This window comes from Xyrauchen texanus, chromosome 1 (genome assembly GCF_025860055.1).
Source record: "Xyrauchen texanus isolate HMW12.3.18 chromosome 1, RBS_HiC_50CHRs, whole genome shotgun sequence".
In the NCBI taxonomy this organism is placed as follows: Eukaryota; Metazoa; Chordata; class Actinopteri; order Cypriniformes; family Catostomidae; genus Xyrauchen; species Xyrauchen texanus.
The window spans coordinates 56,000,122-56,023,566 of record NC_068276.1 but is presented as its reverse complement, the minus strand read 5'-3'; the positions used below and the strand labels follow the sequence as shown (position 1 = coordinate 56,023,566).

Genomic DNA, 23,445 nt, shown 5'->3' with positions numbered 1-23,445 from the left:
GAAGTGCAGGGTGAAATGTCACCTGAGTATCTGGACAAACTGACAACTGGAATGTCAAGGATCTGCACAGCTGTGATTGCTGCACGTGGAGGATTTTTTTGATGAGAACTCTAAGTAGTTTAAGAAGTTCTGAAACATTTTTTCAATTTGTAATAGTAATTTTTCACGTTATTAATGTCCTGACTATACATTGTGATCAGTTGAATGCCACTTTGGTGAATTAAAGTACCAATTTCTTCCCATAATAGCAAAATCTGTACATTATTCCAACATTTTGCCTGCCAGTGTACATTATTCACAATTTACAGTTACCGGGAAACGGCGACTGGCCTCCATTGGTTGTCACAAGTAATCAGCAAAACAATCAAATAATTTCATCACATGGACAAAAAACCTATTTAAAAAAAATAATAATATTATTGCTAAATATCTCATCTTTTACTCACCCCAGGCCATCCCAGATGTGTATGACTCTCTTTCATCTGCAGAACACAAATGAAGATTTTTAAAAGTATAATTCAGCTCTGCAGGTCCATACAATGCAAGTGGATGGTGATCATAACTTTGAAGCTCCAAAAAGCACATTCAGTCATGGTGAAACTCCAGTGATTAAATGTCTTCAGAAGCGATACAATAGGGATACGGGTTAGGGTTACCTACTGGGCACTGGTAAAAGGTGGAGATTTATAATGAAAAAGGACTTAAATATTTATCTGTTTCTCACCCACAGCTATTATATCGCATCTGAAAGCATGAATGTAACCACTGAGTCATATGGATAACTTTTATTCTTGTGGAGTTTCAAAGTTTTGGCCACCATTAAATCTACTTTGCGTAACATTCGAATGCATATTAAGCAACTTATTTACTTTTTTGGAACTAATTCCTTGAAATCAGTTCACTTTTATTCAGAACAAATGCTCTGGAGTTTAGCTCATCATCTGACCTGGTCGTATTTGGAGAAATGGACAAGGAAAAGTACTGGCCCGAATCATTTGATATGGAAAACTGCTGAATTTTAATTAAATGGTCAACTACAACATTGTTCTTTCATGCTAGAGGCACACTGGCAATGAATGGAGGACGTGTAGGGGAGGTAGCCATGTCATCTGGTTTTGATGTGTGGCAGTGTGTGTTCTGTGATGAAAAGAGGCTAATGCTCTCTAAAGATCAGCTGTTGCTTTTAGATGCATTGATATCTACAGCAACAAGGATGTTGCACATGCATAGCTTACACGACAGTGTAAACATGACCAAGAATAAACTACATGTTTGCATGTGCACAGATCATCTATGTTGTTTTGAACATGGTGTTCTTGAGTCTTTTAAATGGATTATGTTCATCTGAAAAGGTATGTCATTTTCCTTTGCATTTCATGTCCAATAAGGAGTGAATATACGTGTTCATGTCTCAGTTGTGTTCATTTTCCATTTTGGATTGTATTATTGTTGTGCCAACGGTTGAAGATTACCCAATACCCAGGTTGAGAACATGAACAGGAACAAGACACCATTTTATCTTCACTGACGTTTGTAAATATAGTTCAGCAAACAGTAAGTTTTTTAAATGAAAGTTTAATGAAATATACGATTAGAGTATCATCACTGTGCTATCTTTAATTCTATGCTATCTACAGTGGCTATGGCCACAGAGACGCTGACTGGATGCCAGAGTTCATCCGAGGAGGACGCCGAGTCCCATCTCCACTTTCTCCATCACATATCACAAAATCATGCCCCAAGTCTTTCGGTTGATTCTGGAACCTTCTCTGTGGAGCCTTGCCAGATGTTTGAGAGCAGTGAAGGTGAAGTTATGTCACCACATTCTCCTAAAGTCTGTGTTTGTATATCACGTTTGTGAGCATTATAATAATAATGTCAACTCACCACATTTTTACATCGGCTTAGATTTTAGATCCGATAACAGGGCTCTGTGTGATTGTCCTGACACAAATGGCTTTTCAGAGGAAGAACTCTTAAACATAACTTTTGAAGCTTGTGATACTACTAACAAAGGTACAAGATCCCCTTTTAATAGTGATAAAGGTTAGGCATAACTCTTGAATGCTCACCTGATACATCACATCTCTCTCATGCATACAGGAGTGGTCCAGGCCTCCACTGTGATGCATTATCTCCAGGCCATGACTCTCCAAAGTTCAGGCCAGGACAAGCTCACCAATTTGAGGCACATGCTGGACCCAGACAACCGAGACCCCCTTGTTAGCAGGGATACTTTCCATACCACCATGAGAGAGTGGATCGCCCGGTGTTGCCAAGATGGGTGAGCGAAATAGAAACACAAACTATCAGGGTTGTGTCTCTTTATGATGTATCAAGGACCCCTATATTGCAGTTTTTGCTCTTAAAAATTATTTCAATAATTTCACATTTCATAATAATAATAATAATAATACAAAAATGATTTCTACAGTAGGAATAAAGTCAGACATAAAGTGTTCCTCTAGCTTAACTGTTAGAGCATGGCGCTCATACATTCATACTGATATAATGTATAGCTTGAATCCAAAGTTGCTGTAGAATAAAAGTGTCTGCTAAATGCATACATGTTGTATTTTTCTAATATATAAGATTAACACAGATGTTGAAATAGGGTATTCGTTAAAAACCTTGCTGTGTGTTACTAATTTAAAGGAGAGATTTTATAAAGTATACTAAAGATTGCTTTCAGAGGTCCTGAGGATAAAAATCAGGCATCAGGATCAGCCTTAAGAAGATCTGTAGCTGGTAAGTTGCAATAAATGTTAACCAATGCTGGGTTTCCCTCCAGCTGAATTTGCACTTAAGAAAACCTGAATGGAAGTGCTTGATATGCACATTAACACATTAACTCTCAAAATTGGTTTTAAAGTTTATGCGCTAAAGGCAGAGTTGAATTTTCTAGAGTTTCGCCAAAGCCAAAATGTGCATTAAAGGGATAGTTCACCCAAAAATGAAGATTCTCTTATAATATACTCACCCTCATGCCATCCCAGATGTGTATGTCTTTTTTTTCTTGCACGGAGAAACAATATTTCAGCTCTTTAGGTTCATACAATTTGAACTTTGAAGCTCCAAAAGAACATAAAGGCAGCATAAAAGTAATCCATACAACTCTAGTGGTTTAATCCATATCTTCAGAAGTGGTGGTGGTGGCGTAGTGGGCTAAAGCACATAACTGTTAAGCAGAAGGTCACTGGTTTGATCGCCACAGCCACCACCATTGTGTCCTTGAGCAAGGCACTTAACTCCAGGTTGCTCTGGGGGGATTGTCCCTGTAATAAGTGCACTGTAAGTCGCTTTGGATAAAAGCGTCTGCCAAATGCATAAATGTAAATGTAAATGTAAGAGATATGATAGGTGATGTTGAAAAACAGATGAACATTGAAGTCCTTTTTTAATCTAAATCTACACCTTTGACCAGTTCTGACCAGTAGGTGTCAATATGCACAAAGAATGCAAATCAACAAAAAACTAAAGAAGAAGAATATTAAAGTGAAAGTGGAGATTTATAGTAAAAAAGGATTTAAATGTTGACGTGTTTCTCACACACACTTATTATATTGCTTCTGAAGACATGGATTTAACTACTGGAGTCTTATGGATAATTTACATTTTTGGGTGAAATATTCCTTTAAGGTAATGGGAACAGTTTATCCACAAAATTATGACTATTTTGATAATTTGTGCATGTGTTTCCGCTCCTTCTCTCAACAAAGCAATTTTTCGAACACAGAGCCCCGTAGCTCTTTTTTCTTCTCCCAGGTATACGGATGCTGGCAGCTTATGGGCATTTCAGCCATTTTAGCCCTTAATATATGAGATATCACACTTGCACGCATCTGCTGGCAGCATGTAATAAAACATATTATATGTATAACCCAGTTCCAAAAAAGTTGGGACAGTATGCAAAATGGCTATTAAAAAAGGAGTGCTTTTTAATGTATTTTGACTTGTATTACAACAAAAACAGTATAAAGTCAAGGTACTTCATGTTTTCCCTAATCAACAGCATTGCTTTTTGGAGATTATCTTTTAGGTTTTTCTGGCATTGGTGCCTGCAACACATTCCAAAATAGTTGAGACAGGGAGAATTTAGGACTAATAACAATCGGACAAGCTGAAATCACAAGGTGATGTGAAATAGGCAATGTTAAACAGGTGAGACAATCATGTTAGAGTATATAAGAAGCCTCCAAAAAAAGCCTAGTCCTTCAAAAGCAAGGACTGGTCGAGGCTCGCCAATTTACCAACAGATGCATTTGCAAATAATCCAGCTCTTTGAGAACAAATTCCCCCAAAGAAAAACTGGAAGGATTTTGGGCATTTCGCCCTATATAGTGCACAATATAATACACAATATATATACACACAATATAATATTAAGACTACTTCTTCATGCACACAATCTCTGATCACTCAGACGTCAATGGCTTAAAAACCGTCATGTTTATGTAATGGATATCATGACATGGGATGAGGATTACTTGGGTAAACCTATGTCAACACCATTTTCCGCTGCATCCACAGATGCAAATTAAGACTTTACTATGCAAAGCAGAAGCCATACATCAACACTGTCCAGAAGCGGCATTGATTTCTCTGGGCTCGGTCTCATCTGAGATGGAAAGTAGGACAGTAGAATCATGTTTTGTGGCCCGACGAGTCCACATTTGTAATAACAGCTGTAGTGTTCTCCAGGCCAAAGAGCAGAAGGCCCATCCAAGAGAGTGCAGGTGCAAGATTGGCCTGCTTGCAGTCCTGACCTGTCTCCATCTGAGAATGTGTGGCACATTATGTGCCGCAAAATACGGCAACGAAGACTCCTTACAATTGCACAGCTGAAAATCTGCCCAATGAATGAATGGGGGAAATCTGCTTGCTAAACTTAACAAACCGGAGACTTCAGTGCCCAAATGCTTAATATGTCTAATTAAAAGAAGTGGTGATGTTACACAATGGTAAATATTCGACTTTTCCAACTTTTTTAGAGCGTGTTGCAATCATGTGATTTAAAATGAATGCATATTTTAAAACAATTCACAAGGTAAAACGTCAAATAATGTGTAGTTGTAGTGCTGTCAATATAGCACAGGGTTATTAGAATTTACAAATCACTTCTTTTTTTTTTCATTGGCATTTTGCATACTGTCCCATCGTTTTTGGAATCGGGGTTGTACAATTGCTCTAATAGCGCACCCTCAAGATAACGCGCATGACGTAGTGGACGGAAATGCGCAATTAATCGCATTTTCTTTAGTCCAATTTATTGAAATGCGCTTAAAAATGTGAAACATCTGGATGGAAACCCAGATATATTTGTATTTAAGACATTCTAAACGTTACTCCTAAACCAGTCTCACATTGTGCCCATAGGAACCGAGTATCCTCTTCCTTTGAACAAGGCCACATTTTCTGATGGATCTAAATGTCATTGGTTAGTTATTTAGTTGACAAGATTAGGCATTAGATTACAGTATACAATATTTACTCCTTGCAATGCTTTATTAAAAAACACTCATGTGATATCAACAGCATTCATTTATACACCGATCAACAATCTGGATGTGTCACTCTCTCTGTGTTTGATAGCTGTGAGTCTGAAGATTTGTTAGGTTTAGTGGCTGAGCTTAAACACACTCAGCAGAGATTGAGAGGTCAGAACAGCAGCCTGCGGAGGACTGTTTCTCAGTGTGAGGACACCATCCTACAACTCACTCTGGAGGTGTCAGAGCTTCACACAAAACTGGCCAGGTATCCACTATAAGTCATTTTTATTTGTATAGCACATTTCACAGCACACACAGTTAAAAAGCAGCTGTGCAGAAATGAGTAACGCGTTTGAAAATCTTTAGGCCCCTATCCATCGTCCATCCATCCTTCCATCTATAGCCCCAAAATGTATTTGGACAGTTAAGCCATTCTTAAAATAGACCTACATTTCACTGCATTTGAAAATAAAAATTACATTAAATTAAACAAGGGGCTAGACTTTTCCTCTGAACTAACTTCACTTCTCAGTCATTTTTGCAATGACTTTTAAAGTCCTTTTTAGTGGATATATGAAGTCAGTTCCCCTCATGTTCACACAGGTGTCATAGTCTAACCACAACTGTAGTACTACCAGAAAGCATCCAAATATTTATTGCATTTTTTATCAGTTTATTGTACATAATTTAAAACCTAGCAAACATCCTTTTATGAAATGTTTCACTTGAAAGCTGTGCTTGTGCTGTCTTGCTATAAAATAAATACCACTTGGTTTGTACATTTGTAAGTGTGGCTGAAATACTTTAAGTGTCGCAATACTTTAGGAGGCCACGGTGTCTATGAACTGTATTCCATCCATATAATATGATCAATATATGATTCATATATAACATATAAATGGCATTATTGTTGGTTAATGTTGACAGCGCCCAGCTGTTTGTGGTAAGAGCACGGTCCCTTTCTGAGGAACTAGATGAAACCAGATGTGCACTGAGGGAGAGCCAGGAGAGGGCCACAAAAGCACAGTCCAGCAACTGTTCATTAGTATGAATCTCTCCATCCATCCATCCATCTGAGATGCACATAGCACAATTACATAGTATTAAGCAATTTCTTAACATTTTGTACATGACAACTTTACATTCTTCCCTTTTAGATAAAGGAGATTGCACAACTGAAATCTTTATTCAGAGTAGCTGAAGAAAAGGTATCGGCTTCAATAGAATCATGCACATGTTTTTGTGAATTATAACTTTTAAATTGTTGTGTTATGTGTTTAGTGACAATGTTTTCTACAGAATGAAAAATTAACCCTGGAGGGGAACCTTGCTGAGGATCGAATTAGCAAACTGAGGAGAGAAAACTCAGATTTACGGGTGAGTGAATGCTCGGTTCTTTCAAGTGTGTTGTTTACCGGACAGAACTGTCACATGTCGTTCCAAACGTGTTTGATTTTCTTTTCTTTTTTTGTGGAACAAAAAATTTTCAGCAGATTGTTAGATTCAGCCTGTCATCCTGCCTAACATCTCCTTTTGTGTACCAGAGAAGAATGAAAGTCAATCAGTTTTGGAACAACTTGAGTGTGTGACTAAATTAATACAAAATGCACATTTTGAGTGAACTATTCCTTAAATAATATCTTATAATTGTTACAGGGAGAACTAGAAGAAACTCATATGGTGCTGGCTGTGAAAGACAGGGACCTTACTAAGGTGATTTTACTGTAACTTCACAGCATGTAGTGCTGATTATATTTATTGATGTTGTTTTATAAAGTTTTATTCAATCCACAGAAAAACATCCTGCTTGAAAAGCTTAAGGACACCCATTTTGAAAGCCACACAATCATTGAGGTATTCTATTGTTTATCACCGTGAATGCATGTGCTTGTGCAAGTGTGAAAGAATGGGTTGATTTCTAATGGATTGTTCAGTTGTAATGGTGATTCTGTTGTCTGCTAATGCACGTGAAGAGCCTGCAGTCAGAACTGATGAGGCTACAAGAGCACTCACGGCAGGCACTCTTCAGGTAAACACCACCAATCCGATCTGCATCCGTCTGTTGTTTCACTAGCAGGACAAAACCATCACAAAGTACTGTACTTGTGAAAAGCTGCAAAATGTATTGTCATTGCATATGCTCTAAATTTGAGCCTATGCAATTAAAGCCACTGCTTCTCAGAAACACTTTAAATGTTTGATTTTATAGCAAATTTAGTTTCCATGTTTGTGTCCAGTATTTTTGGTGTGTAGCAACAGTACAAGTTAACGTTCTTGGCTTCTAAACGAAAGGTCATTGGTTCAAACCCTTCAAAAGAGGGATCCTTATTCTTTCTGTTTTTGTTGTGTTTGTCAGGTTAGACAAATACCATATCAGCTCTTTAGGTCCACATAGGACAGGTGCGGCAAACCATCAGTCTTTGCATCATGAGATTCAGGAAGCTCAACCGGTAACAGACCATTCAAACTCATATACTGCCTGGAGATGTGAAATTGATGTAATGACTGTACAGTACAAGTCCTCGACTTCTTTTCTCTCTGTTCCAGAATGTGGCTATGGAGTTGATTAGTGGCTCATTGAGTCAGATCTTGCCCACCATCCCCCAGAGAGCAGACATTCAGTTCCCAAATATGAAGCCTGTTGAATTATCCCATATACTCCACACACAACTCTCAGAGACTGTGAGAAACACAACATATATACATAATACCTATATGTTAGCTGGGGTTTTGACTTAAGTTCTTAATTTAATAAATGCAATATTTTTATTTGTTTTATTATATACATGTATATATATATATATATATACCTACCTGAATTTTGTATTTACTATCTACTCTTCAGGATAAAGTTGGCAATAGTGTGACTGAAAAGTTAGAGAGACTCTATCTAAAGGAGCAACAACAAAATGGAAGTTCTAGGCATCAGGTGGTGACACTGTAAGGAGGAATATTTCACCAAAATATGGAAAATCTGTCATTTATTCACCCTAAAGTAGTTCTAAACCTGTATGCTAATCTGTTATTTTACATTTACATTTATGCATTTGGCAGATGCTTTTATCCAATGTGACTTAACTCCAAGTTGCTCTGGGGGGGATTGTCCCTGTAATAAACTGTGCACTGTAAGTGTCTTGCTCAATGGTGACACAATGGTGGTGGCTGTGGGGAACGAACCAGTAACCTTCTGATTACCAGTTATGTGCTTTAGCCCACTACACCACCACCACTCCATACACCAATTTGTTCCACAAAATGTTCCACATTTTTGTGGAACACAAAAGGAAAAATATTTAAGAATATTTATAAAGCCCTTTTCCAATCAACGATAGTTCATAAGCTGCATCCCAAACGACACACTATGCACTATGCGCTTACAAAATATGCTATACACTCAGCCATGTAGTGCATGAATTTGGAAAGTGTTTTCTGTTTAACAGCTGACAGAAGTGACGTTTCAAACTCACATGATGTGTTGCCACTAGCTTTAGTGCGTTAGCTAACCTCAGTTCAACACTTGTATCTTAATCAACGTACATATTCACTCAACTTGGGGTAATGGTAAAGCATTCAACTCATATTTGTAAGGTGCTGTATCCACTGAAGTGTTGCTAGCTGCTAAATTCTTCATTATTTACAACTGTTTTGTCAGAGCAGCAGTGCAGCCAGGTAACTCCGCCCCTTCCGCTATTTATGGCAACCCGCGAGCACTGAGTGCGTGAAGTGTACAAAATTCTACACTCCATTTTGCCGGCTGGAATAGTGCATCATCCATGTACTTAAACTACATTTCTTTTTGCTGCGTTTTCAGTGTTAACATACTACTTGCACTACTTAGAATAGTGCAGAAGTGTGCAGTTTGGGAGGCACCTATAGTAAACACAGCTGCCAAGCACCCAAAAACACACCGTAAAAGTTGTCCATACACCTTGTGCGCTATATTCCAAGTCTTCTAAAGTAATTTGATAGTTTTGTGTGAGGAACAGTCAGAAATGTAAGTCTTTATTCACTGATAATCTTGCCCTATTGCTCAAAGCTATGAAAGGGTGACTCGATCTGTCACAGGTTTGACATCATTGATGTTACAACGCCCAAACAAATGCTTTCATAAATTAACACGGTGCACCAGTTTGAAAATGCGCGATGGAGAAGGAGATTTTAGAGCTGCAGCACATGGGAAGATTTTCAGTACATAACAACTTAAATTTCAGTCTGCTCATTACAAAGAGCTATCATAATACTTCAGAAAAATCAGAAAGTAGCTTATGAATCATACGGACACTGTGTACACCTGGTATTAAGATGCATCTCAGGTGATCAGACAAAGTATGGTGAGATATTATAGATAGATAAAATTTAAAGATATTACAGTTTCATTTTCTGTAAAGCTGCTTTGAAACTGTGTGTTGTGAAAAGCGCTATACAAATAAAAATGACTTGAATTCAAAATGACTTGGTCAGGCGATGTGTTTACACCTGGTAATTCAAATGTGTCTACTGTGACCACTTGTGTTCGGATTTGGAGGAGAGGGTCTCTGATTTCATGATGACATAAATCAATCACTGTGTTAGTGTAATACTGCATGATTATAAAGCGTTATAAAAAAACATAGTCACCATAAACTGTTGATATTATGAAAAAAGCTGCATGAAGATACTTCAAAAATGACTATATACTTCTGTGAAAAAAATAATAGCATACACTTTTGGAACGACATGAGGGTGAATAAACACTGACAGAATGTGTAGGTGAACTCTTCCTTTAACGTTGCATTGCATGAAGCATTACATGCGGTTTCCCATCTGGTTTCCAGATTTAAAGAGCTGGATCGTCTTGAATCTGCACAGAGGCTCAAACATCAGAAGCAAGAAGCCCAAATAGCAGCAGCCATCACCTGGTGGAAATGCCTCACCAAGGAGAATAGGATCATCCAGACTGGAGGAGAATCACAAGAGGCTGTGAGAGACATGCAGCAGGAGCTCCAAAACCTGGAGGCTGATCTGAAAACAGCCCAGCTGGAAGAGAATAAGCCTGGGATGAAAGTGGTGAGAACCTTAAGAGATGCTCAGATTCAGGTTGACAGAGAGAAGAATGAATTTAGGGATGTAGCTGTGGTCACTGAGTCAGCACATGTAGGAGAGGCCACGGATGACCTGCTGAAGGCCCTGAGCAGAGTGGAGGGCATGGTGGCTCAGGCCATGCAGACAGCCCACGTGCTTATGGACAATGAGAAGAAGATGAAAGAGAGAATAGAAGCCATTAGCCTGAGAGTGGAAAAAGTCCTGAGTAGAGCTGCAGCCATTGAGAACCAACTTAATGCATTGGAGGCCACAATCTCTGCTAACACACAGGTATGAAGAAACGTATTCAGATTTCTTTAGTAGACAGTTGATGTTGCTGAATACTTCCAAATAGCTAGTTATATATATATTTACCTGTATGTTATTGCATTTTATAGTTAATCTAACAACTTTGTTTTGTTCAAGTTGACATCTATATCTCAACTCTCTGATGTGAGATCAGTGGATGCTGACTTCCTGGTGGACTGTCGCTCAGTTGTTGTCATTTCCCTTTACACATCAGAACCTACCTCTCTTGAAAGCAGCCTTGCTCCAATTACATCAGTAAAAGGTATCATTTGATTGCCTCTGCGAGACAAAACTACACTCTCATAGGCATCTCATCTTGATTTTGGTCACTTTTAAAGAGATACTTCACCCCAAAATAAAAGTTCTGCCATAATTTATTCACCCACATGTAGTTCCAAACAGGGGTGCCTGCATGATTTAATCTGAGGGTACACACAGATATCTGCCTAATAAACCTTATATCAAGGGGGGTCCGGGGGCATGCTACTTTATGTGTGCAAAAACACCAAAGCGTTCAATTCTGGTGACTTTGAGATAAGCATTTACTTATTTTCTCGTGTATGAGTAGCATTCATGTAACTATTGGCTAAAGCATTTCACACAGTAACCGTTCAGACTGGCGTGTTTTCGCACTAAAAAAGCAAAACACACCACAATGAATGCAGCAGAACGCAGGTGTCTCGAGATCCATTTTTATCAGTTGAAGAAGTTCTTTTTAACTTGACACAGCATCTAAAAATGTAGCGCTCCTGTGAGAGATGCTAAAAACACAGTGAAACATGACATGACGCATTTGTCAAAAGCTATCTAGCGAATGTTTACATGGAAAACGATTGATAAACAGTGGATGCAAAAATACGTTCAGATTGAACAGCCCCTTGTTCACATAACACAGCACAAGCTGAAGTTTCACAAAGTAACCTCTTCAAAAAACAGACATTTGTTTCAGTTGATTGTTCTTACATGTACATGTACACTGTATCCAGCGCTGCTTGTTCTCTGTATTTCTAAATATTCCGATACTGTTTTACTGTGTGAGAAACCGCTACAAATGATTCAGTGAGAGAGCGCTCTGAAAGAATTGTACTGAATCATGAATCGATTCAGACCGCTTTGCAAGCCTGTTTGGCCAATTCACTGAAAAGAACAGACTGAAAAGAATTATCCTTTCGAAAATTGGGCAACATTAGTTCTTTTAAACAACCAACAGAAAGATGGGACACATTTCATGATTGGTGAAATGTTTCTCAGGTCAGTACGGCCATACTGCTGCTCCCAAACCCGCATGACTTCCTGTAGTTTATTATGCAAAACACAAAAGGAGATGTTTTAATGAAAATTCGTGTCTGTGTTTTTAATGCAATGGCAGTGAATAGTGTCTCACTTAAAAAGCACCCAAAAGCACCCATCATAAGTGTAGTCCATGCGACTAATGCGTCATATTCCAAGTGTTCTGAAAGCATCGGATAAGGTTTGGTTAGTTAGTTTTTCAGTGAAAACCTTGACGTCCATTGCACATTCATGAGTGCATGAAGGAAGCTTGTGCACAGTGTTCACTTAAGAACTTTTATGTTAAACTCCTTTTGTGTTCTGCATGAGAAAGTCATACGACATTTGCAGCGGCATGAGTGTGAGTAAATAATGACTGAATTAAAAGTTTTGGGTGAAATATTCTTTTAAGTAGTAAAAATTGTTTTAGGAATTACTAAATGATTACATTTAAATTCAAGTTATTATTATAATTTTTTTTATATATATATAAAATGAATAGTTTAGTGCACACAATTGCATCTGCTCATAGTGTGTCAGTAAATGAGTTATTTACATGTGCAGTGTTTGTGTGCGTGTTGTCCCATGGTGTAATGTTCTTCCTGCAGTGTCTATAGGGAGTTCTGTGGCTTTGGCCGGAGCGCAGCTGCTTCTTGTGGTGCTTGCAATTTAAGGAAATAGAAATGCTAATTTTAATCACAAGTAGAAAAATGGCTTAAAGGGACAGTTCACCCAAAATTATTATTCTGTCATCATTTACTCACTCTTAGTTCTTAACCCGTATGACTTTCTTTCTTTTGTGTGACACAACATGCAGAATGTCCAAGTTGCTTTGTCTTTGTTTACCATTCACTTTCATTGTAGGTAAAGGAATGGCCATGAAAGTTAATGGTAACCAGGGATAAAGCAGCTTGGACTGCCTAGAAGAAAGAAAATCATTCAGGTTTAAGGGTTTGTAAATTATGACAGAAACTTCCTTTTTAGGTGAACTATCTCTTAAATCATGCCTGTTGGTGGAAATGCAGGAGTTGCTGTGTTTGTGTCACGATTCACTGTTGTCTGCCCTGTGTTTCTCCCTTGTCATCTGTCCCGGACTACACTTCCCATAATTCCCTGCCCTCATCAATGCCAGGAGTACTTCATTTTTCTCACCTGTGTGTCAAGGTGAAAAACAAGAGAAAACATCCACGAAGGGCACGGGCAGCAACAAATTCAAGAACAACTTACAACAACTGACAACAAATGATAAAACAATAGGGTTTAAATACACAAAGGATAATGATTAAATGACATACAGCTGAGAACAATGAAGTACTGCTGGCAGTGATGAGGGCAGGGAATTATGGGAAGTGTAGTCCGGGACAGATGACAAGGGAGAAAAACAGGGCAGACAACAGTGAATCGTGACAGTTTGTTTGCTTGTGTATGTGTGCATACTTGAGAAAAACACTTTTCTCAGCTTATCATATCGCCCTGGTACTCTCTGTTAATTTCTTGGGTGCTGAATTAGTGTTTCATTTGCTTATCAAATTATTAGTGCACAGTGAAGTGAAACAGACACGCAATAAAATTAATAAATGTGCTGGTCGGCTCTAGTATGCTTTGTTTTTAATGGCTTCTCTTGATAACCAGTAGGTTTCTAAAACAATCATTTTAATTCAAATCTCTCAGCGAAAGATCATACTACTCTAATTATTGATGTGAATAAACAGTACATGGGTAGTTGACAAATATGCAGTAAAAATTTTTTTTTTTGTAAAGCACAATTTTTGAAAAAATTTAATAAAAAAACATATATGTAGTGTAAAGTCTGATATTTAAGAAAATATAAGGGGTCACTAACTTAGTGACTTTATTTAATTTTTATGGTAACATTTTACAAAAAGGTTCCATTTGTTAATATTAGTTAACAACATTAGTTAACATTTACTAATGATTAATTATTAATTAATATTAATGTAATGAAAATAAATGTAATTCTAAGTTGTATAAATTAACTTTAGTTAATGCATTATGAACTAACATTAACTAATAATGAACAATTGTATTAAGCTATGCTGAAACTAATGTAAACAGTGTAAAAATAATTTGTTTATTGTTAGTTCATGATACTTAACGCATTAACTATTATTAACAAATATAACCTTTTTGTAAATTGTAACCATTATTATTAATTTTCATGTTTACTCTCTCAATGGGTGTTTTGAATGAGAATGGGATTTGACCACCATCTCCAGTGTGGGTGGGAGGTGTGCTAACAAGGAGGCTAAAGGCTACAGCCTCTAGTGTCAATAGCTAGTGCTAACTGAGGCCAGGGGAGTGAGGTTTACACGTACCAGCTGGCTCCTGTTACACTCACTCCCATCCGGGTCATGGCACCACAGTAATTGGTCCTCCTTGACCTGCTCCGAGCGGGATTCAAACCGGGGTCTCCAGCATGGTAGGTAGGTGCACTAACAAGGAGGCTAAAGGCCACTTGAGGCCAGTGGATTGAGGTTTAGACGTACTGCACAGCACGTACCAGCTGGCTACCGTTACATATACATTTACTGAATCTGTTTATTTAGCTAAAGCGACAGTGTACAATTAGATACATGTGTTCCTCATCAGATTAAGACACAAGTGAAGTAAACAAAAAGTTTGATGGTACAAAAGGGCACCATTAAAATTGGAAAAGTCATCATATCAAGGCATTATATCATCATATTCATGATGATATAACAGCCATTTGTTCAGTCTGTCTCTCATTTGTGAGCTGTCGATCTCAACGAGCAGTATGTCGTAGTCCACAATAAAGAATCTGTATTTATCATACTAAAGAGCTGTTCTAACAACACTCTAAATAAATAACAGCCCCTTCTGTAAATCCTTCAGTTTGTTTTCCCTCCTAAAGCGCTAAAAGTGGAGATGACTGAGATTAATGTTGAATAGTAATGGAGGGGCTCCTTTTTTTAGCATGACCTGGCATTAACCCATGCCATGAATTATGAAAGCTGTTCATTTTTTGATTGTTCCTGTGTTTAAATTCTGAGCATCAATTGATTTTAATTGATTATAGGGGAGCATCACTAGGTCTGATCAACCTTGCAAGACTGCTGTATAAGGAAGTAATACAATGAGACTATGGTTAGCCAAGTGCTTTCAACCAGAGGATCAAGCGCCACATGTAAATGGTTGCCAGGTTATTGTTGTCCTTAGATATGGAGGCAGGTTTGGAGAAATAAAGAGAGAGGGAGGGAGATTACAGTCTAAAGAGTATTGAAAACTCTCTGTCAATCAAGCGCTACTCCTCCTTCGGTGCGTCATCTATTAAATGGCCAACTGTTTTATGTGCATTTTAACACTTGTGCATTTGCATGACAGACCCGTGACTTGCAAATAAGCCTGGATCTATCTGTGCTGCTTTCAAACAGGTGGCTTGCTTCCATGCGCCAGAGCAGAGGACCACAGCAACAAGGTAAAAGGAAATATGCAATTTATTAGTTATTATGTTTGTTAATTATTATTATTGTCCATATCAAATGTGATCATGGTGTATTTCACTGTGTATCAAAAAGGATTACTTGCCTCTTTGTGTAATTAGTGGTGCTTAGCAAGGCAAGCATCACTATTAAGATGCTCATCTGTTTGTTCTGAACCCCTGACCATAAGTATTTAACTTATGAGAGCTGTCCTATTTATTTTTTAAGAGATTGGATTTACATTTTTGGACTATAAAATGGGAAAAAGGGTCCCGAGCCATACCTAGAGACCAGAATATCATGGAGAATTTGGAGAGTTGTGTGAAAACACACAATTAATTTCATTAGATCATTAGATTAGTTTATCTTTGCCTCTCAAATGTACTTTATCAGTTAGGGACCGAAGGTGTATACATTTACTGGGACTTGATGTTCACCTGAATGGTCCACCTTTCCACTCGCTCTCCTTTTTATTTTTCAAAATGCCTTTTCCTGTTACAGTGGCTCCAAAAGTATTTGGACATATGTTGCGCAATCACACAGAAATGTGCTAAAAACACTCTAAACACCTTCATGTTTTGCAACACTCAGATTTTTAAAAGAAAACATTTGAAAATTTTGGTGAAACATGTTTAACTTTACTTTATGGTGCCATCATTTATGCACATTTGGTGTAGCTTAAAATGTGTTTTATGTGGTAGCATCTAAATCAAATGTCTTTATTCAAGGAACAAATGTTGTATATGCTGGGTTCAATGCAAAGTTAAGCTCAATCAACAGCATTTGAGGCATAATGTTGATTACCACAAAAATGTGTTGCGACGCGTCCCTCCTTTTCTTAAAAGAAAAGCAAAAATCAAGGTTACAGTGAGGCACTTACAAAGGAATTGAATGGGGCCAATTTTTGGAGGCTTAAAATTTAATAAAAGCGCTTACAGTACATTAATACTTCTGTAAAACTTGTGTATTATTTGAGCTGTAAAGTTTTGTAAATCATAATTTTTACAGTAATTTTAGCGTTTTAGGGCTTGTTGACTGCATCGTTATGGTAACAAAGTTGTAAAATTGGCGTCAACTTTACACAGAAAAGGTAAGTGATTTAATCAATCTAAAATCATGTTTACACGCATATTCTTTATGTCCTTTGGCTATATTTTTGAGCATTTTATTTTTATTTTTTTATTTTATTTTTATTTGTATAACGCCTTTTACAACACACATTGTTTCAAAGCAGCTTTACAGAAAATCATGCATTAACAGAAAATGAAACTGTAATATCTATAAAGTCTATAGAGTCATCACTGTGTAATTTGATTAAATAAAATGTAATTATGAAGTGTGTATAAAAATAAGTAATTAAATAATAATTGTATTTAGAAACCCAGAGAGCAAGCCAAAGGTGACTCTGCATAAGATGTTTGTTAATGGAGAAAAATAACCTTGGGAGAAACCAGTCTCACTGTGGGGGTCAGTGCCCCTCTGGCATCATGAATGTAATGCCAATGTTAGTTATTTGTTTTCAGTGCCAAGTCATGGTTTAAAATGATTAAACTGAGCATGTGTTAAGTGTCAGTGTTTAAACAATTATTTTGTATGAACTGTAAGATTAATGACTAATGTCTTTGAAGTTCATTCTGGATTAACTGCAGAAGTTCACATAGATGCAATTGTCCTTTGTTAGTTGGCTGATGAAGGCTTTTGTTGGCAACTAATTGATAGTCGATGTAGTCCATTTTAAGAGTGTAGTCCATCATTAGACCGAAGTGATGATCATTGAGGTACTTCGCAGTACAACCAGCCGGTAATTTCGGTGAGGTTTATCCTAAATCCAAGATTCAGGCAGTGGCATAATGAAGTATCCCATGTCTTATGGTTGGAGTTGGCCCCAGTTCATCGTCTGAGGTCCATCGTAATAGACTGAAGTGATGTCTGGCTGGCACCGGCTGCATTTTGTCATCATCATTCAGAGACACGTAGCATTGTAGTCCGATAACAAGCTGGAATGGAGCTGGATCTGGCCGGTTCTGGTGACCTCGGGATAGGAGTCACAAGGTTGAGACATGCAAACAAATAGGATAATATTAGCACAGATGCCATTACATTTTTTGCAGAGTTATAGATCATGACCAATGTTTCAAGTTCCGGCAGACCTAACTAAATCAGCCTAATTGTGGGTTGGAGGATAAATTAGGTATATGCCTGGCTAAATAGATGAGTCTTTAGTCTAGACTTAAACTGAGTGAGTGTGTCTGCATCCTAAACAGTGTTAGGGAGACTATTCCATAGTCTTGGAGTTAAATAGGAAAAGGATCTACCTACTTTTGTGGATTTTGATAATCTAGGATCTATTAACAGGCCAGAGTTTTGTGATCGTAATGATCGTGATGGAATATAGCGTGGTAGAAGGTCACTTAAGTACTGCGGAGCTAGACCATTCAAAGCTTTGTATGTAGTTAACAGAATTTTTTAATTAATGAAATTTAACAGGTAGTCAATGTAACGATGATAAATGGGGCTAATATTTAGAACTTGCTGGACATCCTCCCAGTAATGCATTACAATAATCTAGTCTTGAGGTCATGAACGCATGAATTAGTTTTTTGGCATCAGCAACAGAGGGCATGTGTTGTAACTTAGCAATATTTCTTTGGTGGAAGAAGGCTGTTCTACAAACATTGGTCATTTGATTTTTAAATGACATATTTAATTATTAAGTAGAAGGACATTTCTGGCCATCCAATCTCTGATTTCATTGATACATTGGCACATTTTGAAATTTCATAGAGTATCAAAGAAATATAAAGTTGGGTATCGTCGGCATAACAGTGGAAACTTATTCCACGATTCCTGATAATATCTCCCAGGGGAAGCATATATAAGGTGAAAAGCAGAGGCCCTAAAACTGATCCCTGTGGCACTCCATACTTAACCTTTGTTTGATTTGGCAATTCCTCATTTACATAGACATAGTGGTAGCGCTCTACTAAATTGGACCTAAACCATGTTAATGCAAGTCCACAAATGCCAACATAATTCTCCAGCCTATTCAAGAGGATATTGTGATCTATCGTGTCGAAGGCAGCACTAAGATCTAAAAGCACTAGAAGAGAATTGCAGCCAATCAGATGATAAGGGCAAGTCATTTGTAACTCTGAGAAGTACAGTCTTTGTACTGTGATGGGGCCTAAATCCTGACTGAAATTGTTCATATATACATAGCTGGGAGGACACTACCTTCTCTAGTATTTTTGACATAAATGGGAGATTTGAAATCGTCTATAATTAGTAAATTCTCCAGGATCAAGTTGTGCCTTCTTAATAAGCGGTTTGATAACTGTCATTTTAAAGTTTCTTGGGACATGTCCTAAGGATAGCGAGGAGTTAATAATATTAAGAAGAGGTTTTGAGATTACAGGGATACCTCTTTTAAGAGCTTAGTTGGTATTGGATCTACCATACATGTTGTGGATTTTGATGTTTTGATAAGTTTTGTTAGCTCTTCATGACCTATGACATCGAAGGATTGAAGTTGCTCATGAGGAAAATTATAAGATACTGTTTGCTGTGACAGATGATTTCATAATTCCAAATTTATTTCTGATTATTTCAATTTTATCAGTACATAAATTCATGAAGTCATTACTCTTGTGCTGCAACGTAATATCTGGTTCAGTCGATGCTTTATTCCTAACCAATTTAGCCACAGTACTGAATAAACATCTAGGATTGTTGTGGTTATTTTCTATGAGTTTACTAAAATATGCTGACCTGGCAGCTTTTAGTGCCTTTCTGTAGCTACAGACACTATCCTTCCATGCAGCACGAAATACCTCTAATTTTGTATTTTTCCACATGCGCACCATTTTCCCAGCTGCTCTCTTGCGAGCATGAGTGTGATCATTGTACCATGGTACAGTCTTTTTTTCTTTCATTTTCTTTAATGGAAGGGGGGGCGACACTATCAAGAGTAGTAGAGATGACTGTATTTATATTTTCTGTTATTTCATCAAGTTCTTCTAGACTTTGGGGCTTACTGAGTGAATGAGATAGATCTGGAAGATTATTTTGAAGCTATCTTTAGTGGTCGAAAGAATTGTTTTACCTGAAAGATAGTGTGGTGTAGATTGAGTAACATTAGCTGATCGCAGCATATAAGAGACTTGTATTTTAACGTTCAAAAAATGGCCCCCATTTACTTCTATTATAAGTGCCTCACTGGAACCAAGATTTGTGCTTTTTTGAAAGAAAAGGAGGGACGAGTTGAAAAATATTTTTTTCACAAATGCTGTCTATTAAGCTATGTATTCCATGTCCAATACAAGTTAAGCTCAATCAACAGCATTTGTGGCCTATTGTTGATTACAACAACAATACATTTAGACTTGCCCTTCGTTTATATAAAAAAATAAAAAATCTGGGTACTTACAATGGAAGTGAATGGGGGGCCAATTTTTGAACGTTAAAATACTCACTTTTTCAAAAGTATAGCCACAACACATTAACAATATCTGTGTTAACATGATTTCAGATTGATAAAATCACTTACTAACCTTTTCTGTGTAAAGTTATAGGCAATTTCACAACTTCGTTGCCATGACTATGTCAACAAACCCTAAAACCCTAAAATGACTGTAAAAATTACAATTTAAACAACATTACATCTCAAATAATACACAAGTTTTTACAGAAGTATTAATGTACTGTAAGTGCTTTTATTAATTACAAGCTTCACATTTCTGTGTTTAAACCCTCCAAAAATTGGCCCTATTCACTTCCATTGTAAGTGCCCCTCTATAAACTTTTTGCTTATTTTTTTTAAAGAAAAGGAGGGACAATTCAAAATACATTTTTGCGGTAATCAACATTATGCCACAAATGCTATCAATTAAATTTTATTTGTATTAAACCCAAAATATTCCTTTAAGGGGATGGTTCACCTACTCACCCTCATGTTGTTCCAAACCCATATGGCTTATTTTCTTCTTTTTAGATTATTAGATTTTTAGCCTCAGTCACCATTTAGATCCACTATATGGAAGAAGAAAAAAAAAGATGCAATTAAATTGAATGGTGACTGAGGCTAACATTGCGCTTAACATCTTTTGTGTTCCACTGAACAAAGAAAGTCAGATGAAAGTCAAAAATATGACAGAATTCTTATTCTTGGGTAAACAATCCCTTTAAGGTAAAAGCTGCAAATTTTCACTTTTTACAGTGTAGTCAAAGCACTGAGCCTTAACAGAGTGGTTGGTTTAACATAGTTGAATGTCAACCAGAATTTGCATATTTAGACAGTAATGAAAAACCTTCATCACTTCCTCTATAGTGTCTCTTTTCTGTGGAAGTGCAATTTGCACAATCTGTTTCTTGTTAAACATTTTGTGTGTATGTGCATTTGTTTCATTTAATTTATATTTAACTGCAAGAAATCAGTTTCTTTATCAGTATTTTCATCTTGAGTTCCAGTAAAAGTATCTTAACCTTCTTAAAGTGGGCTACATTATCTTGAGAAGCAAAAATGCATTAGAGATTAGCCATACATTTTAGTAACTAAATCAGAAAGAGGCAGAAGTCCAGAACACGCAGACTGAGCAAGACACTGTCATTCTTGTGCTGCGGCTCACAGGAGCATCAGGCAAAAACACACACACGCACACAGCAATAGCAGCTGGAGAACCACGAGAAGCCTTCTCCTTAAATGGTCAAAGCTCCCAGGAGTCACAGAGAGGCTGGTGCAGGGGGAAAAAAAGTCAGAGAGAGGAAAAGAGAGAACACTAAAGATTGTGGAGCATTGAGGAAACATATCAACAATACAAATACAAAGAAAGCTTTGATGGAAATAGTGGGCTGTTGAGAGAGAGAGCATCTTTCATCCTTGTTGGCCAATCAGGTAGAGTTTGAGCAGGTTTTTTTCTTTGCATGGATTGATATGTTATCATGAGACCAAGAACTTGCAACAGAGTGAAGTACTTTAAGACGACATGCATCCAGGGAGGGCTGACATATTATTTAGTGTAAGAATCTGATGAAATCTGATTGTCTGCCAAGGTATTTTTCGACTTTTCGAAAGCATGCATTTTTTAAATGTACACAAATTCATACTGGCCGGGAATAGATTTCAGTATGTAGATGTGAAGATGTTATCATACAATCTGTTGTGATAATAAAAGTGTACAAATAAAAAAAGTGTCCTTTAATAGTCCATGCTTTTCTGTTGGGTAAATGATAAAGAAAACTAGTCTCCTTGATCTAGTTCACCTTAATGGCAGATAAGATTTTGTTGGTGCTCACCTGATGCTCTCCAGTTCTCAAATGCTCCCTCCATTTCCTGCTACAGTGACCTCCTAAGTATTTGAACACTTTAGCCACACCTAAACATTTGAATGTCAATAAATTGTAAACTATGTGATATTTATTTTAAAGACAGATATTTCCAGTACACTTTTGAGGCTGAAAATTACACAGAAAGAAGTTTGTGAGGTTTTAAATGCTGAACATGAACATGTCTATAGTTAATGTGATGAACGACACCTGTGGTAACTCTGCTGGGACACCTGTGTGAACTTGAGGGGAACTGACTTCACACATCCACTAAAAAGACTTTAAGACCAGTTGTTTGGAAGTAATGCAAAAATGGCTCAGAAAAGGTTAGATCTAAGAAAGATCTGGCATCATTTTTTTTAAAGATGCCACTAGGTTTGATATTTTTTGTCTAATGCAACATTTTTTAAGAGTGGTTTAAATATTCAAAGACTTTTTGCCGTTGTATATTTTACAGTGAATGTAAAAAGCACCATTTCCTTTGTGTCACACAACCTAACTTTATCTGTTACGTAAAACAGATACAGTATGCCAGATTTGTTTAAAGGAGGATTGGGGGTGGGGTGGGGTCCAAGCATTCACTTTCTCATGAAGCCGTGCCAGAGGTTATGCTATGAGGTAACACTGAAATCATTGGAGACCCTGTGGGACCTGGCACCAAGCTGACCTTCCTTCCTTTCCAAATTGTTATAGACTTGAGCTCCTCACATTAACGGCAGCCAAAGGCCACCTAAAAATAGCTCTGGTCAATGAGAAGACCATCCACATTGATCAGAGAGAGAGACAGCGAGAAAGAAACCTCACAAGCATAGACTCATTGCCAGCAGGAAATAATCTGGGTGATTGTATTACACTGCAATATTCATCCATGTGCCATGCTCAGCAGGGGAACATGCTGCAGCACTCCTGCTGTCTGGCCTCCCTGCTCTGCTGCTGAAATCATGTCATCTGTACAGTAGAGCCTGATCCATTACGTAAATTACATGACTGTGGCGACATTTTTGCAAAATGATATTGTGTGGTTTCTTACACGTATCGCGGCCGTTAAAGGGTGAAATGTCCATAGAGAGGCGCTGTTTCTCCCAAACAGATGAGTTTTTTAAGGCTCTAGATTTAAATCAGTTCAACATACCTCCCTAACCAAAACCTTAAACCTAAACCTAACTGATAGTGCAAAAAGAAGCCATTATGAGATGAAAACAGAATTGCTGAAGCATCTGTGTTTTTTTGTGGTGCTTCAATTACATTTCTGACTCACGTGTCGACTATCGTGCTCTTTGGGATTCATACCCCGGTCCTTTGCATGGCAAGTGCAGCTTGTGAGCAAATCGAGCAGTCAGACTAATCTCACAGTGAAAATGGAAATAGTAGGTTGACATGTCTTTCCTTTCAGAAATGCGAAACTCTGCCCCCATTGGGCAAAGCGGTAACTGTTGTTGTTCTCTGTAAAATGTCCTCAAAGGGGCACCAAAAGTAAGTTGTGGTGCAAGTTGATTTCAGCTGTACAGGCTGTAATACAGTGAAATGGATATGCA

The 23,445-nt window shown here is 37.5% G+C and overlaps 1 protein-coding gene across 2 annotated transcripts in view; it reads left to right on the top strand.

Annotated features, from left to right (window-relative positions):
• The first annotated feature begins 10,770 nt into the window (after positions 1-10,770).
• LOC127647060 (inositol 1,4,5-triphosphate receptor associated 1-like) overlaps positions 10,771-23,445 on the top strand; it is a 50,000-nt gene continuing 37,325 nt past the window's right edge. Inside the window, exons 1-3 of one of the 2 annotated variants that reach the window (XM_052131138.1) lie at positions 10,771-10,841; positions 10,977-11,121; positions 15,542-15,585. The gene's annotated coding sequence lies outside the window, so the exon portion shown is untranslated. Of the gene's footprint in view, positions 10,842-10,976; positions 11,122-15,541; positions 15,586-21,443; positions 21,480-23,445 lie in introns of those variants that run through there. The other variant, XM_052131144.1, reaches the window with a different exon arrangement.